This window comes from Marmota flaviventris, chromosome 8 (genome assembly GCF_047511675.1).
Source record: "Marmota flaviventris isolate mMarFla1 chromosome 8, mMarFla1.hap1, whole genome shotgun sequence".
In the NCBI taxonomy this organism is placed as follows: domain Eukaryota; kingdom Metazoa; phylum Chordata; class Mammalia; order Rodentia; family Sciuridae; genus Marmota; species Marmota flaviventris.
In genome coordinates this window covers 47435831-47453031 of record NC_092505.1, presented here as the reverse complement: position 1 = coordinate 47453031, position 17201 = coordinate 47435831, and the positions used below count along the sequence as shown (strand labels likewise).

The 17201-nt window shown below is 35.8% G+C and overlaps 1 long non-coding RNA gene across 1 annotated transcript; it reads left to right on the top strand.

Moving 5' to 3' along the window:
• The first annotated feature begins 728 nt into the window (after positions 1–728).
• LOC139706709 (uncharacterized) lies at positions 729–15392 on the top strand. Its single transcript, XR_011708332.1, has 3 exons — positions 729–805; positions 1388–1531; positions 15111–15392. It is a non-coding gene; the product is annotated as an uncharacterized lncRNA (long non-coding RNA).
• Positions 15393–17201: the final 1809 nt, after the last annotated feature.

The following is a 17201-nucleotide window of genomic DNA, read 5'->3' as shown; positions in this document are numbered from 1 at the left end:
CTATAAATTTCATGTATTGCCCTTATCAATTAATTTCCTAATCCAAGGGTTACTAATTGCACATCTTTCTCTGTTAAGCCTATAAAGTACCTTGGCCCTCTTTACTCTTAGTCTCTTAGGTTCCTGTAAAAACAAAAGCATTGAAAAGAGGACTTTCACATCTTACCCTTTGCAAATCTATTAACCTGTTTCTTCTCAGACTTACACCTTTACTTATGTACTGCAATATTTAAAATATTTAACAACCATAATGGCAACAGCACAAACATGTCATCAGGGCAAATTGTAGAGTTTTCTACTGTTCCAGTTTGTACTCTTTAATTTCTGGATGATGGGCAGGTCCAGGGAGTCTCAGAGGACTGGAAATATAGTCTAGGTGGATTTAGGAGCATTCAATGGACTCAGAATTGTAGTTATTTATAAGCTATTCTGAAAGTATGTGTTATGGCTTGAATGTTTGCTCTTTTGAAATTTTACATTGAAATTTAATTGCCAGTCTCAGATTGTTGGAGATGGAATCTTTAAGAAGGCTGATAGAATAGGCCGATATATTACACACACACACACACACACACACACACACACACACAAACAAACATAAAATCTTTTTACATACAGAGACATATATTAATATATAGTTTTTTTGTGGTATAGTGACTGGACTCAGGACCTGTGCCTGCTATGCAAATGCTCTATACCCTCAGCCCTTTTGTTTTATTTTAAAATGGAGTACTGCTAAGTTGCCAAGGTTTTTCTCAAACTTGCCATCCTTTTACCTCAACTTCCTGAGTAATTGGAATTACAGGTATGAGCTACAATGCTGGGCATTAAGTATATTAATGTATTAATGATCATTATGGCTGTGGTAATACTAATCTAGTGAATATCATTCCAGATCAAACCCAATCCACTTACTTTTTCAAAGATATTGCTTCATAAATTTTCTTCTCTTTACCACATCATTATTTATTTCTTCCTTCTACACACTCTATATATTCATACATACTATAATTCTGCCACCTTAACAAAAATTCCCCTTAACCTCAAATTCCCCTGAGCTATTACCACATATTTTTGTTTCTGTTTCATCAATCTCCCTTGAAATATTTGGTTATTTTTATGATCTTCATTTCTTACTCTTTCCCTTTTTTCTTGAAGCTTTCCTATACTTTTTGCCCCTGCCACTCCAAAGAGTCTCTAATTAACATTAGCTTCCATGTTGCCAAATCCAGACATCAATCAGCTCTCTTCCTTTTATTGGCTAGTGGTAGTCACCATTTAACCTAGATGAGCCTATTTCCATTCTTGAAACATTGTTTTGATTCCTGCTTATAATTTTTATTTTATTTTGTTTCATTCATTGTGTGTTTCTTTAATCCCAAAACAGTTCTACATCACTGGCAGTATTGTTGAGAAGTTACTAAACCAATGAATGTTCAACTCCTGGCTTATTTTGAAGAGTGATTTTTACCAATTATTGAAGAGAGTTATAAGCTAGATTACCTCGTATCCTTAGCAGGTTACAAATAAAGTAAGTCTGAAATCAAATTACTGTATACACATTCACACACACATGTGTATTATAATGAATGTGAATGTATGTGAATATATGTGCACACACACACACAATATATATATATATATATATATATATATATATATATATATTGTGTGTGTTATTTATAGGTTCTTTTTTTTTTTTTGTATCAGAAATAGAACTCAGGAGCGCTTAACCACTGAGCCACATCCCCAACCATTTTTATATTTTATTTTGAAACAGGATCTCACTAAGTTGCTAAGGCTCTTTTTGAATTCATGGTACTCCTGTCTCAGCCTCTTGAGCTGTTGGGATTTCAGGCCTGTGCCACCTCACCCATCTTTTTATAGTCTTTCAATATTACATTATGTGTTGACCAACTTTGCATTGCGGTAATCAAAATACCCAATGACAACAACTTACAAGAAGAAAAGTTTATTTTGGGCTCAAGGGTTCAGAGGTTTAGTCCATGACCCAACTGCCTCCATTCCTCTGTGCCTTTGGGGCCTGTGAAGGGGCAGAACATCATGGCAGAGGGGGGTGGTGGATGAAAGCTGCTCAGCTCATGGCCTCTGGGAAGCAGAACAAGAGAGGGAGAGGTAGCCAAGATCAAACTAATCTCTAAGGGCATACCTCCAGAGAACTACTTCCTCCAGCTATGCCCAATTTGCCTGCAATTACCACCCAGTAGTTTATTCAAATTTTTAATCCACCAAATGGATTAATCCACTGATGAGTTTATAGTTTCATCATCACCTAGAAGGCCTTTCTGAACCTTTCTGTCTTCAGAACTTGTGTTTTCAAAACACAAGTTATTGGAGGACATTTCTAGATCAAAACCATAATATTACATATGCATAATATTGCATATAATGTGTATATATATTATATATGTATATAATGTGTTTATTTATATATGTATACACACACACACATATATATATATACTCACACATATATAAACACACATTTATTACCAACAAAGTACAAATAAGTCATAAAACCTCTGAAAACTTGATAAAAATCTCAATTCCTTATTCTTTTATGGCCTCTGACTACACAGTCCATAAAAGATTTGTACAAAGACATTATTTTGGAATCATGCCTTGGGCACCATTGCAAAAATTTGAAAGGCTCTCTGTTCAAACAAGAATGTGGAAAAATCCTCATATCTGCACACATTTCAAATACTCCCAATTTTTTTCTCCCAAGGGTGAAACCTATTACTAACTGAAAACCTATTACTAACATTCATTTAGTGATGCTGTAAAATTTTTCTTGTTAATCTGAGATTTTTAAAAGTAGCTTAAGCTCTTATAACAGATGTCTAACCTTCTTAAGGAATTCTGTCTTTCAACACCTGGAGTTTGCATTCCTAGTTAGGCAAATGACCACCCCTAGAATGGATGCCTAAACACACACACACACACACACACACACACACACACACACACACCCCTCATCTGCCACACACACATTTTTATGTCACATTCTTTTTTTTTTGTGTGTGTGTGTGTGTATGTGTGTGTGGTGCTGGGGATTGAACCCAGGGCCTTGGGGATGTGAGGCCTTGTGCATTACTCTACCAACTGAGCTATATCCCCAGCCTATATGTCACATTCTTTAGGCATTTCTCTCACATTTCCTAGAATTTTAAATTTTAGAATGTTTGAGACAGTATTCTAGTTCTCTCAGTTCTACTTCCAAACAGTTCTTACTCTGGAGAATTCATTCAATCTGTTTATTATTTGTCAGCTATTAGGAATGAAACTGTCAGTATAGAATCATTTTGACTAAACAAAACAAACCAGCAATTCATATAATTCAACCTAATCCAAACATTTTTTTCAACCTGAACTCTTTCTGAGTTTCATGTTATATACTCAATTGATGACTTGTTCATATTCGTTTTAACTGGTATTTATGCACCAGTGACCAAAACTGATCTCTTGATTTCTTCAATATCTCCTTCTCCTCTATGCACTTCATCTCTATAGAGAATACCTACACTCTAAATAAACCCTAAATAAACATATCTCTTTCACACCCCACATCTGTCTGTCCGTATGTTCAGTCAACTTAAGTCTCAAAATATAACTAAAATTAACTGAATTTCTTCCCTGACTGCTACCATCATGATGCAAAATCCCATCATTTATCACCTGGATTTTTGTTATAATCTCCTTTCTAGATCTCTTGTTCCTGCCCTAGTCCTCCTTGAGTTTGTTATCTACCCAACAGAGTAACTTAAAAGATGGCAGAATATGTCATTTATTTGTATATCAACCTCTAGGGGTACCTTACCTTTCTCAGAATACAATTCAAAGTCTCTATCATAGTCTGCTATGGTCATTCCCTTGTTCTGACCTCTTATCTTTGCTTCCTTTCATTCCTTTTTCTACTAACCTATTGCACTTACACTTTATATTCTTTGAATAAGTTATGCATATTCTTGCCTCAGGGCCTTTTCATTTAATAGAACCTTCCTCCTGGTAAGACTGCTCCTTGTCACATGTCAATAACTGCATGATGTACTCCCCAGATTTCATTCCGGAATTTTCTCAAATCACCTTCTCTGAGAGACCTTCCCTATCCTTATACAAAATAGCAACTCAATTTCTGTCTCTTTCCTTCCCTCCCTTTCTCTCTTTCTTCCCCAAATATTTTTTAAATTATTTATTTTGAGACACAGTCTTGCTAAATTTCTTAAGGCCTCACTAAGTTGCTGAGGATGGCCTCAAACTTACAATTCTTCTGCCTTAGCCTACCATGTCACTGGGATTATAGGTGTGCCATAACATGTCCAGGGTCTAATCTCTTTCACTCTGTATATTGCCCATTCGTTTCTATACAAGTTAGCAATTCCTGCAGATGTTTATATGTTTATTTATCTGTCCAGTCTATATGAGGAATGGATCTTTCCCTATGTGGATTACTTCTGTATCTTTAGTACATACAATAGTACATACAATTGACATGTAATACCTGTTCTTAAAATATGTATCAGATAGTGACTGGAGGTATAGCTCAGTGTTATAGTACTTTGTAGCATGCGTGAGGTCTTTGGTTTGATCTTCAGCACCAAAAAAAAAGAAAAAAATATATATATACACATATATATCAATGTATGTATATGTATGCATATGTGTGTGTATACATATATATCCAACAAATTATTGGATAAAACATTTGATAAAGAATTATTAAAGGAAACCAGGCATAGTGGCACACACCTGTAATCCCAGCTACTTGGAAGCTGAGGCAGAAGGATTAAAGTTTAAAACCAGTCTGGGCAATTGACCCTATCTCAACACCAAAAAATAATTTTTTAAAATTATTAAACTAATCATGATAATGCTGATAAAATAATTTTTAAAGTAAATTTTTAAGAAAAATGAATTTTGAAGAAATAAATTAAAACAAAACAAAACTATCTGGGCATAGTGGTACACACCTGTAATCCCAGCAGCTCCAGACACTGGGGCAGGATGATCTCAAATTCAAAGCCAGCCTCAGGGACTTAGCAAGGCCCTATGCAACTCAATGAGACCCTTTCTCTAAATACTATAAAATCGGCCTGGGGATGTGGTTCAGTGGTCGAGTGCCCCTAAGTTCAATCCCTGGTACCAAAAAAAAAAAAAAAAGTACCTAGACCTTAATAGATAGCAGGCATAATTTTTAAAATTTAGAGAAACAAGTTAAACAACAAGCTTTGCCATGAGGACACTTTAGCTTTTACAAAAGATATAGAATAAACTCAATAATACAAGGAAAAACAAGCTCAGTTTCTCCTACTATACTCTCATAATACAAAGCACTTCTGTGACCCTGAATAAATGTGCCCCTCCATGGCCCCCAAGCAATTCTGAAGCAGATTTTCCATCGGACAAGCTGAGTGTCTTCTAATTTAAATTAATTCTGAAATTATCTCCTTGGAAATAGTGTCAGATACTATAGTTTGAGGTATCAGCCCCACAAGATTCCCACCCCACTACCCCAATTTAGATACCAGTTACTTCATAGGTTATGGCCTTGTTTCTAAACAACTGGCTATAAATTGAGGTTCCCATAATCTCCTCCTTGGGTTCAACTAATTTACTGAAGTGGAAACAACAATTTATTATAAAATATATTAAAAATGATACAGACAAACAGATGGAAGAGATGCACTAGGTGAGATATGGAAGAAGGGCATAGAGCTTCTGTACCTTCTATAGGCATGCTATCATCCAGGAACCTCAACTTGTTCAGCTAGTTGGAACACAAGTGTTTTTTTGTTTTGTTTTGTTTTGTTTTGTTTTACTTGTTTTTTAAAGGAAACTTCATTACCTAGGCATGATTAATTGCATCACCCATTGGCCATTGGTGATAAACCTCCAGAACCTCTCCCCTCTATGAAAGTAGAATATGAGACCAAAAAGTCCCAAAGTTCTTATCTTGCCTTTATCTTTCTACAACCAGCCCTCATTCCAAGGAGAAGCCAGCTGATTAACATGCAAACAGACACATCATTTTGGAGATTCCAAGGATTTTATGTGTTTTGTGCCAAGAAACAGGGATGAAAACCAAATATGAATTTCATACTATCACAAGCACAATATCTGAAGTCTAGTTTTTGTTTAAATGACATTTATTTATTACAAATAAATACATTTCTGCTTTGGAAAAGGAGAAGAGAAAAAAGACTTATTGACTCCTACTGTCATTTGAAAGATTTTCCATGGCTGCCCCAGTAGTGTAGGTAAGAAAAAATATAAAGTGAGTCAATATCGAGAGAGGTAAAGGGAATCTTAGCAAAGAGAATTCACAGGAAATCTGGTAGGAGGTCAACAGTTATTGTTACCAGATTCCTTGGTCAGAGGTCTGACAAATGGGGTACTAAAAGAATATGGCCACTCACCTCAATAACAAAATGGAAAAGTAATTGTGAAAATCAGGAAAGGAAATTTAAACAGTATAGTTATACCATAAAGACAAAGGGGACCAGGATTTCCATCCTTGTCTTCAGGGGTACTGGCATGAACTCCCAGAATATATGGTCAAGAGAGACCAGAAATATGCATAGTTAAGCAGTCTTGATGGGTCTGGCTGACCATTATCTCAGAATTGGTCAGAATTTGGGGAGATAAGAATGTATCTGTTGCCTGGAAGGTTGTTTCACCTTATCACAGATGTTTATTGATTAGACTTGGAATTCATGATGATTCTGAGCAGAGTGTGAGCTATGATAAAAGGTTCCTGATCTCTGGGCTATGAACATCTAACAGGCCAGGTACTGTCAAAAGTCCCACAAATTCATATGTACATCAAGAATTATCTATAGACTACGTAAATAATAGAGCTGTCATAAAGCATATTTCAAATGTTTAAATGAACACAAGTGCAGTTTAATAAATTTAAATTTAGTTATAAGTATTAGTAAAATCATAAGATTTATGACTATGTATTTTTCACCAAGGGTCCTTTGAAGATAAAACAATTATTTATGAAAGGAGATATTAATTAGACATTTTATGTTAAAAAATATTGAAACCATTATAAGAGGATGAAACACACAGCATTTTTTGCAGGAAGCCTATTTTACGGGCTCTATAGGAAAGGCTGTAATCAAGTGAGAGTTTCAAGTAAAATTAACTGCTAATTGGAACAAACTTCAACAGTTTTTTCCAAAAGAAAATTCTAATCCATATTTCTTACACCACAGTATCCAACATTCAGACAACTATTGCTAGACATGCAACTGGGAAAATATAATGTGGTTCTCATGATCATGCTATATCATTAACACAGACAAGATGGTTGTGTCTTTTTCTTTTGTTGTGTACCGGGGATTGAAGTCAGTGGCACTTGGCCACTGAGCCACATCCCCACCCTGCTTTGTATTTTATTTAGAGACAGGGTCTCACTGAGTTGCTTAGCACTTGGCTTTTGCTGAGGCTGATATTGAACTCAGGATCCTCCTATCTCAGCCTCCCAAGCCTCTGGGATTACAGATGTGTGCCATTGTGTCCAGAATGTTTGTGTCTTTTCACAGGCTACAATATTTTCATGAGTGGCAGTTCACTGAATACGTGTGGGGCACCTTGTAGTGGTAGTGGGCAATCACAAGATCAGGTTCTTTTATTCCAATCTTAATATTCCAATGCCTATAACACTCAAGTCACACATCACACATTACATATACATATAAATAAATATATAAATGTGTGTATATATATGTATATATATATATATATATATATATATATATATATATATATATATAACAGAAAGATTAAGAAAGGGTTAAGGGGCAGTCACAGGGGTTTAGGAAACTGAATTGAGAGCAAAGGCAGAGAGCAAATATGAATGCAAAGAGTCACTCTAGGAGATCAGATAAAATTACTTGTTTATAAGAAGAACTTGTTCAGGGCTCAGAGCTGTCAAAGCTCAGGAACTTATTCCTAGAGTAAGCAGGCAAGGACATAAAGAAGTTATCATAAGCATCAATTAAACATGTTTTTAAGAATCTAGAATGAAATATAATGTGTTATCAGCTAGTGAATATCAGTAGAGAAATAAAAACAATACAAAAATCAATAATCAGATACAGAAACTCAGCAGATGAAAACCAAAAAATAAATGGAAATAATGCAACCAACAACAAACTCTAGAGTGAAAAAAAAATCACTGGATGAGTTTAGTAGTAGATTGGAGATTATAAAATGAAAACTGAGGAAAGATCAATAGAAAATACTTAATCTGACAAAACGGACAACAGATTAAAGATAAATAAATACAAAATGGACAACAGATTAAAAATAAATAAATCTTGTTAGAAAAGTTGGCACATGTCTGTAATCTTGGCCAGCCTTGGCAACTTAATGAGATCCTATCTCAAAATATAAAATAAAAAGTGTAAGCTCAGTGGTAGCTTCCCCAACATGTGCAACACCTTGAGTTCTATCCCTAGTATGGAAAAAAAAAAAAAGGAACAAAATTGTCCTTAAAAAATAATCTAAATGGAGTGGTTGTCCTCATTTCCATTTCAGAGGATTTGTCGCTGATATACAGGAATGCCTTTGATTTATGCGTGTTGATTTTATATCCTGCCACTTTGCTGAATTCATTTATTAGCTCTAATAGTTTCTTTGTAGACCCTTTTGGGTCTGCTAGGTATAGAATCATGTCATCTGCAAATAGTGATAATTTAAGTTCTTCTTTTCCTATTTTGATGCCTTTAATTTCTTTCGTCTGTCTAATTGCTCTGGCCAGTGTTTCGAGAACTATGTTGAACAGAAGTGGTGAGAGAGGGCATCCCAACCTAGATGCCCTTCAATAGATGAATGGATAAAAAAAAAATGTGGCATTTATACACAATGGAGTATTACTCTGCATTAAAAAATGACAAAATCATAGAATTTACAGGGAAATGGATGGCATTAGAGCAGATTATGCTAAGTGAAGGTAGCCAATCCCTAAAAAACAAATGCCAAATGTCTTCTTTGATATAAGGAGAGTAACTAAGAACAGAGTAGGGTCGAAGAGCATGAGAAGAAGATTAATATTAAACAGGGATGAGAGGTGGGAGGGAAAGGGAGAGAGAAGGGAAATTGCATGGAAATGGAAGGAGACCCTCAGAGTTATACAAAAGTACATACAAGAGGAAGTGAGGGGAAAGGGAAAAATAATACAAGGGGGACAAATGAATGTCAGTAGAGGGGGCAGAGAGAGAAGAGGGGAGGGGAGGGGAGGGGAGGGGGGATAGTAGAGGATAGGAAAGGCAGCAGAACACAACAGACACTAGTATGGCAATATGTAAATCAATGGATGTGTAACTGATGTAATTCTGCAATCTGTATATGGGGTAAAAATGGGAGCTCATAACCCACTTGAATCAAAGTGTGAAATATGATATATCAAGAACTCTGTAATGTTTTGAACAGCCAACAATAAAAAATTTAAAAAAAATAATCTAAAAAAATTGATAAGCAAAAGTTCAGAAAATTTGTAACCAAAGACCTATTCTATAAAAAAAGAAATTCAAGAGGACCTAGGCACTTGTAGTTCCAGCTATTCTGAAGACTAGGTAGGAGGATGCCTTAAGCCCAGGAGTTTGAGGCCAACTTGGCCAACATAGAGAAACTTCCATTGAAGGAGAAGGAAAAGGAGAAGAAAAAGATGTCCAAGAGGTTCAAGAAAAGACTACCAAATAAAACTTCAAGTTTAAAGGAAAGAATGAATACCTAAATACGAGAATAATTTTTCAAAATATTAATTTTTTTCTTTTCTCTTTATTTCGCTAAGTGACAATTTATTCTTTAAAGCAAAAGATAATAATAACAACTGTTAGTGTTTATAAAGAATGAGAAGTAAAATTCATGATAACTACAACACAGAGTAATAAGTGAATGAATCAATGAAATTAAATTTTTATGAGGTTGAAGTGTGAAAGACTTTCAAAACTTTGGAGAAAACATGATCCAATTTATTTATGTGTACAGTATTGTACTGAATATAAAACCTAACAGAGATATTTTATAAAAATAAACACATGAAAATATAGATGCAAAAAAATCTCCAACAAAATATTAGCAAATTAAATCTAGCAATAAACAAAAGGAATAATAGATAAATACCAAGTAAGGATTACTCCCAGTAATGCAAAATTGATTTAACATTAAAAAATCAAGTCAGTGTAGTTCAACATAATGATTAACTCAGTAGATTTGATAAAAATGCAACATGAATTTATAATTTCTAAAACATCTATCAGTTGAGAATAGAAGAAAACTTCCATAATATCATAAAAAGCATTTATGAAAACCATATGGTTGTTATCATACTAGATGGGGAAATATTTCATGGCTTCCTTCTAAGATTGGGTACAAAGGAAGTGTATATGTAAATATATATGAGAATTGTGTGTTTGTGTGTACTGGGGATTGAACCCAGGGTATTTTACCACTGAGCTACATCCCGTCTTTTTTTTTTAATTTGAGAAAAATTCTTGCTAAGTTGCTGAGGCTGTCTTGGAACTTGCCATATTCCTGTATCAGCCTTCTGAATTATGGGGATTATTGTGCATGGCACTGATTTGATATCTAATATAAAATGAAATTACTAGAATGGTCAAAACCATTTTAGAAATGGTGAACTTAACTATTGGTTTTCACATCTTAACTATAAAATTAGCAATGAAGACTGCAATATTGCCATAAGGAAATAATTCCGTGGAATAAAATAGAGAATCTGGAAGTTCTGTATATATGTTTAATTGATTTTTGCTTAAAGATGCCAAGGCAATTTAATGAGAAAAGGACTGTCTTTTCAAAAGCTGAAAGAACTACCACTTTAGAAAACTATTTATCACTAATATTAAATATACTCATTCTGTGGTCCTCACCTTCCTGTAAAAATGTGGCCAGCAAAGAAAATTGTGTTTGTTTTCTCTTCTTTCTGCCTCATTTTCCTTTCCTTTTTACTCCTACTTCATTTAGGCTTTCCATTCAAGTTTTAGCATGCAGCAAGTTTTTCCAGTTTCTCTTTTCTAATGGTTCCTGGCAGAAGATAACTGATATGAGTGACTCATAAGAGCTAGTCCTCACAAAGTGTTTTGATTTGGGATCACACACGTTCTTGAAGCCATAAGGACTCATTCCATCTCTAGTGCTATGAGGAATGTCAAAATAAACAAACAAACAAACAAACAAATAAATAAATAAATAAAGGAAGAAGAAGGGCAGTAATAATCATAAAGCTTTCACTTTTGGCTAAGTAAAATGAAGTGCAGGTTAAAAAAATCTTTAGGAGGTGAAGTATTTGTTGCATCAGATTAATGTAGATACATTTGCAATTATCAAGTTGTAGAAGCTGCCAAAAAAGAAGTAAATTCAGATTTGATGGGTTTTCCATAGCAAAGGAATTATAGTCAAACAAATATATAATCAAGGTCCACACATTTAGCAGTTGATGGGACTCATTTTGATTTGATTTTCTGACTTTGGAATACGAGCCAATTCATGGTGATATCTGAAAGCATCTGAAACTGCATCCCCCAAAATAATAAATAATATAATATTCCAAAGCAATTGAAGAAATTCAAATCATCATGAAAGGCTTAAAAAGTGTAGAAATGCTATTCTCTAGAGGTTTCCTAATCAATTCATCTGTTTGATGTTTGTAGAAAACAATTGGATCAGGGTAGATTGGGGAGAAATCTAAAACTTTAACCAGTTTAACTCTAATCATTGCTTATGTGTCTGATTTTAAGAACTGTAAGTTCTGAGATTTTATTCCATTTGCAAATAAATGTTAGCCTGCCAATTTCAAGGATCTTGGCAGGAAATGTGAGATTCTTGGTTTAGACAAAAATAACAGTAACTAGAATATCAACATTGCACCAGATCCCCAAGCTAAGGTCACAAATGCTTATAGGAAGAGGGTCAGGTAATTTCTGCATACTAAATGGGATGTGTTACAAGAGAGGACACTCAAGCTTAGGTACACTGAATCTTTTATAATAGTTGGTAAGCTTGCTTGGCCTTTGCCTCAATGGAAGATATTATCTTTTTAATCTGTACTAGAAAGAAAATTACTCTTTATTCTGAAGGGAGAGATGCTACCTCTATTTTCCAAGGCTGTTTGCTATACAAACATGCTGAAAAATTGTCTTGATGGAACAAAGAAAGTTAGAGACTGCTTACAAGACATGAAGAAATTTGGGGTATCCATTGAAGAATGACTCCAAATAGCAGATCTATTATTTTTGCTTATGCACATTAACCTAGTCACTGTCATTGGTCTGCTTGTCATCAAATTAATGATCTCTTTAGTGTGGCAGATCAAATACTGTTTGCCTTTACATGGCGATGTTACTTTTCCTATTCTCTTATAAAACAGTCTTCAGTTATCTTGACTATGCTGATCACTTTCATATTCTGCAGAATGTCATGATTGTCTATTCTATAGATAGAACTGTGATTTGTGTCTTTATCAATTTTGTGTTGCTTTAACAGAATATCCAGAACTTGGTAATGTGCAAAGGAAAGATGTTTATTTGACTTATAATTCTGTTGTAAACACATGAGGTCTCTGTCTAAAGAGAACCTTCTTTGCTGGCAATATGGTGGAGAAGGACAAAGGAAAATGGCCTCATGCAGAAGGTGCATATATATAAGGAAGGAAGGAAGAGACTACATAGAGCCAGGCTTTTAACAACTCACTCTTATAGGAACAAAACCAGTCCTGTGAGATCTGACTCACTTCTGAGATGAGATATCATTAATGCCTTCATGAAGGTGGATCCCCTACTACCTAATTATCCTCTACTAGGTCCCATATCTTAAAGCTTCTAACCCCTCAATATTGCCACAATGGAGACCAAGCTTCCAGCACATTAACCTTTGGGAAATAAATTGTGTTCAAATCATAGTACCTTGTAATCAAGGGGTGACAAGTACCTTCAGTGTTCTAGTAAGATGTAAATATGTCCTATAATATATCCAGAGTAATGATCTGGGGAATATTGAGTTATTTCTTATAAATCAATGGCTCTTGATTAGGAATGATCTTATCTCAAAGAGACATTTGGTAACTTCTAGAGATGTTTTCAGGTGTTAAAAACAGCCAGAAGGGTGATGGCATCAAGTGGTAGAGGCTAGAGAAGCAATTAAACATCCTACAATGCATGAGGCAGTCCCTCCAAGAATTATCCAACCCAAAATCTTAGACAAGATTTAGAAAACTCACTTTTAAGCAGTATATATGATGTTATCCCTTGGAAGTTCTACACAATGTAAAGTACAGTACACTTGGGCCTGTTTGCATTTTGTACGTCATGTTCACAGCAACTGATAATACTGCTTTGATCCTTCAATTGAGTGACTTAAAGGCTGCATGATTTGAATGTGGCCTTGCACAAAAGAGGGTTTTATGTAGATTTATGTTGTAGTGAAGGCTACTCTGCCACTTGGGACATTCATATGGCTCCAGTTTACCCTTGTTCCTGGCCCTGGTACTTGTCTTCTTTCCAAGGCACAGAGGTTTTAGCCATAGTTCTTGCCATGCCCATGGTGATAAAGGCCTCACCATTTCTGCTTGTCCCACAAACACAGATGAAGGAGCCCCTATGTAAGATACTGACTAACATAAGGAGACCACTTTGAAATGGCTTTTAAATAAAATAGAGTTGAAAAGATTCCAGCTTCCCTCCCGGACACTTTAAAGGCAAGGAGGGTGATAACACAGCCTGAAAGTGAAGGGGAGTAAAGTGCCATGGGGCAGACCAGTGAGAAACAAGAGATGAGAAGAATGCAGTGGAGAATGTTATGCTTCCTACCACAGGTTGAGCTGAGGTACAGTCTAGATTAGCACTGCAGGACTCAGCATTTGACTGTTTTCCTACGAATGTGGAATATTCCAGCACAAGAGCATATCACATTGCAATTGCTTTCCCTTATTCATACCTCACTCTTTTTCTTCCTGTGCTCTTTTGTCCTCCTCAATGGAGCATTGGTATGTAGTTTTGCCTCAGGTACCAGAAAATGAGAGAACAATGAAATATAGTTTGTGAGGAGATTATATGGATGAGTTGAAGTTACATTATGGAGAATCTTCAATGTCAAACTAAAGATTAAAACTATGCTTAGGTTCCAAGACTGTAGGATTCTGTATTCACACAGAGTGGCAGGAATTGAACTCTACATCAATAAAGTGACTCAGTGCCCGTCCAGTCATTCATTAGCTAATTAACCTGGGGAACAAATATTGCTGATTCTTTCTCTTCACATAATCCCTATGAATCTTTCACTTAATTGCAGGGGCTGTACTCTCTCCTACCATAACTCTTCTGTTAGGAGTTGGGGAGAAAAGGTCTGCCAGAGATAAACCAAGGCTTCTGTGGGAAACTGGTTAACAAGAAAATCTGTAGTAACCACAGCAAGAAATTTTCACTTCCTTACCTTTCCCTTCCTTAACAGAGGGTCTATTTGATACTCAGGAAATTTAAGAACCTCCAAACAGACCTTCTGTTCTATGACTATTATCAATGTCTCTATACTTGAGGCAGTTTTTGAAACCACCATGGAATCTTGTGAGTATTGTGTTTCTGACTTACATATTTTTGAGGAGAAATAAAGACATAACTTATAAAATAGATGACCAATCAATCAATGTGAAAATTGCAAAATGTGTTTGGATTCAACCATCACTATATCTAATAGAAATGATCAAATCTGCAAGTTGGTTAAATATATCTTTCAATTTCACTTGTGATTTTTATGGTTTCAAGAAATATAGTCTTTATGACTTAGGATGAGGGAAAAGAGAAATAATATAAAAAAGTTAGTGTTGGATGAATTTCTGTACAATGGAGTTTTGAGGTTAAAAAAAAGAGATGCAAGTATTGTTTGAAGGGAGAATAGTATTTTGATTGTACAAAGAAAATGCAAATCTCTGCAAGTACAGGCATGGTTCAGGCTGCCCTTTTATAAAAGAAGTTTACATCTATAAAGGAAATCTACCTTAGTAAAATAAATATCTAGAGGATGTAAACAGGCTTTAAAAAAATCTTACATGTCCCTTTCTGCCTAAGATCTTTTCACAGAAAGAAGAGATTGGGGTTTGATACCTGACTGAAAGATTACCAAGAGATTGCAGCAAGTGGCTGTTTCCTGGAAGACTTTGTCTGCAAAACAAGGCAAGCTTTGCTGGCTGCACTCACTCATCTCAACCTTCCATCATCTGCACCACCTCCTTTGCTCCTAGAAGTCCAAGGCCCTATCCTTTTGTTTAGCTCTATGTAAGCTTCCACTGTCTAAGCATCCTTTGAGTCTCATGTTGTTCGTGTGTAGTTTCTGTATTTAGTACATCAATAAATTTGTCTGGTTTCTTCACTATTAATCCACATATTGTGTTCATTTATATACTAAAACTATTGAACCTTTAACGAAAAAGAACAAATTTAAAGCTTTGCTGCAACATTCACGTGGTATAGAGGTGTCTAATTGCTTCCTGCAGAAGCACACTCTCAGACAAAGATTCAAGAAGCAGTTTATTCAGGACAAAGTACCAGGAAAGAATGGGGAGAGTAGAAGAAGTGCAAACACAAAAGAAAGGAAGCCAAGAGAACCATTATCAAACTATTTACCACTATGGGCAACTGGAGACAGCTCAAGGTAACAGTGAACAACATACTTCAGAGTTGTCCCAATCAAGGTGGAGGTAGCCAGTATATTTATTTTCCAAGTCCTTATCTTTTATTGGATGAAGTCTACTCTCCTAAATTTGCTTTTAAAGTCATTAGCAAAGTTTGTCTTCTGTAATACATCTTTCCCAGGTGAAGGACTGGTACAAAACTGGAACTAAACAAATGTGTCTCCTCATCCAATTCTATGTGTGGCCAAACAGAAAACTACATCCCCAAATAGCAGGAGCAAGGCTCAAAATCATATGGTACTCCATGGACATTTGTTCATTGTGCTGTCAACCTGAAACATGAGAAAGAACACTGGTAAAGGAAGCACAAGATAAGGAAATTGGTACTCCAAAAATGCCATAACATCCATGAGCAGTGCGCCACACATTGAATGAAGGCATTCTGAATTCCAGTGATGGGCTCTGTTAGGTGCCTGGTCAGCCATGAATGACTGCACAGGGAAGGGACAGACAATGAAGGATGACTGAAAACCACAGGGAGTCTTTTCTGACAAGCAAACATCTGGAAGATGGGGCTTGGTGTGTTAAAATATTTCCCAACCATAATTACATTCCCTTAAGGAAAATGTCAAAATCATGTCATGCCCTACCAGGAAGCCTGGACCCTGCCTTATCACGGCAGTTATGTCACTACTCCCAAACACTTGGTCAACCAAAGCATCAAGACCCTCACACAGAAAGCTTGCTGAAGGCTATACAAAGGTTAATAAACTGCTTAATGGGACAGGAAATTGAGAAAAAATGAGGGGGATTCAATTTCATTAAAATCTTCAACTCTGTGAGCAACATACCATCCTCTCTTGGAGGTAGTCCATGCAATTTCTATTCTCAATCAAAAGTCAAAATTTGTATCTAGGTGGGACTCTCTGGAAACTTCCCTGGAACCCCCAATAAAACTGGAGGGCAGGAGAGGCATACTGTCCTTCCCTTCTCTGAGAAGCTCTTGACAGTGTCCCCTTTTCCCTTTTCCTATCCCTTTAATAAACTCATACCTGCTTTTCTGAGTGGCATAGATGAAATCTTTCTGACATGATTGCAAGAACAAGTGAAAAGGAGACTTTGGCAGCTGCCTCAGCTTTGTGGCAGGCTTTTGCCCTGTAACACCCTCCTTCTAACATGGAGCACAGCTTTTTTAATAACTTTACAACACCGCACAATACTTAGCTCACTGATCAGTAAGTGGTTGGAGATAAAAAGTTACTTAAGAATTGACTACGAATCAAAAATTTTTTTTGTACTTGTAGATGTACCCAATACCTTTATTTATTTATTTATCTTTATGTGGTGCTGAGGATCAAACCCAGGGCCTCACATATACTAGGCAAGCGCACTACCACTGGTCCACAACCCCAGCCTCTGACTATGAAATTTTTTGGAAAGGTAATATGTTCCTCAACACTACTCCCCAAATTCCTTATCTTAAATTCTCCCTTGCCAAAGCTCTCTCTTCATCTGTCTGATGGAGATG